Consider the following 1,986-nt stretch of genomic DNA (forward strand, 5'->3'; position numbering starts at 1 on the left):
CTGCTAACATTGCTAAACCCGACGCTAAGATACATAGACATGTTGTAGGCATGCCTGTTATTTATGTTAAAATAGGATATCATTGTTATCATGGCTTATATGATATGGGTGCTAGTCCTAGTGCAATACCTATTTCCCTATATAAAGAAATTATGCATGATATTGCACCTGCTAAGTTAGAAGATATCGATGTTACAATTAAGCTTGACAATAGAGATACTATCTCACCATTTGGGATTGTTAGAGATGTTGAAGTCTTGTGTGGGAAAGTTAAATATCCTGCTGACTTTCTTGTTCTTGGTTCCCCACAAGACAACTTTTGTCCCATTATATTTGGTAGACCCTTCTTGAATACTATCAATGCTAAGATTGATTGTGAAAATGATGTTGTTACAATTGGCTTGGGTGATATGAAACATGAGTTTAACTTTGCCAAATTTCATAGACAACCCCATGATAAAGAATTGCCTAGTAAGGATGAAATAATTGGTCTTGCTTCTATTGCCGTACCTCCTACTGATCCGTTAGAACAATATTTGCTAGACCAAGAAAATGATATGTTTATGAATGAAAGAACGGAAATAGATGAAGTATTCCTTCAATAGGGTCCTATTCTGAAACACAATTTGCCTGTTGAAATCCTAGGGGATCCTCCTCCACCGAAGGGTGATCCTGTGTTTGAGCTCAAACCATTACCTGATAATCTTAAATATGCTTATCTTGATGAAAAGAAGATATATCCTGTTATTATTAGTGCTAACCTTTCAGACCAAGAAGAGGAAAGATTATTGAAAACTCTGAAGAAGCACCGTGCTGCTATTGGGTATACTATGGATGATCTTAGGGGCATTAGTCCCACTCTATGCCAACACATAATAAAATTGGAGAAAGATGCCAAACCAGTTAGAGATCCTCAACGACGGTTAAATCCTAGTAAGAAAGGAGATACTAAAGCTCCTTAAGGCATGTATAATTTATCCCGTTGCTGATAGTGAATTGGTAAGTCCCGTCCATTGTGTTCCTAAAAAGGGAGGTATTACTGTTGTTCCTAATGATAAAGATGAATTGATTCCGCAAAGAATTATTACAGGTTATAGGATGGTAATTGATTTCCGTAAGTTAAATAAAGCTACTAAGAAAGATCATTACCCTCTACCTTTTATTGATCAAATGCTAGAAAGACTATCCAAACATACACATTTCTGCTTTCTAGATGGTTATTCTGGTTTCTCTCAAATACCTGCGTCAGCGGAAGATCAATCAAAAACTACTTTTACTTGCCCTTTCGGTACTTTTGCTTATAGACATATGACTTTTGGTTTATGTAATGCACCTGCTACCTTTCAAAGATGCATGATGGCTATATTCTCCGACTTTTGTGAAAAGATTTGTGAGCTATTCATGGATGACTTCTCCGTTTATGGATTCTCTTTTCATGATTGCTTGAGCAACCTTGATCAAGGTTTGCAGAGATGTGAAGACACTAGTCTCGTCCTGAATTGGGAAAAGTGTCACTTTATGGTTAATGAAGGCATTGTCTTGGGGCATAAATTTTTTGAAAGAGGTATTGAAGTTGATAAAGCTAAAGTTGATGTTATTGAAAAGATGCCATGTCCCAAGGACATTAAAGGTATAAGAAGTTTCCTTGGTCATGATAGTATTTATAGGAGGTTCATTAAGGACTTTTCTAAAATCTCTAGGCCTCTGACTAATTTATTGCAAAAAGATATTCCTTTTGTCTTTGATGATGATTGTGTAGAAGCTTTTGAAATACTTAAGAACGCTTTGATCACTGCACCTATTGTTCAGCCACCTGATTGGAATTTACCCTTTGGAATTATGTGTGATGCTAGTGATTATGTTGTAGGTGTTGTTCTAGGGCAGAGAGTTGATAAGAAATTAAATGTTATCCAGTATGCTAGTAAAACTCTTGATACTGCCCAGAGAAATTATGCTACTACTCACTACAAGAAATATGTCAACTTG

This window comes from Triticum aestivum, chromosome 3B, assembly GCF_018294505.1.
Source record: "Triticum aestivum cultivar Chinese Spring chromosome 3B, IWGSC CS RefSeq v2.1, whole genome shotgun sequence".
Taxonomy (NCBI): Eukaryota; Viridiplantae; Streptophyta; class Magnoliopsida; order Poales; family Poaceae; genus Triticum; species Triticum aestivum.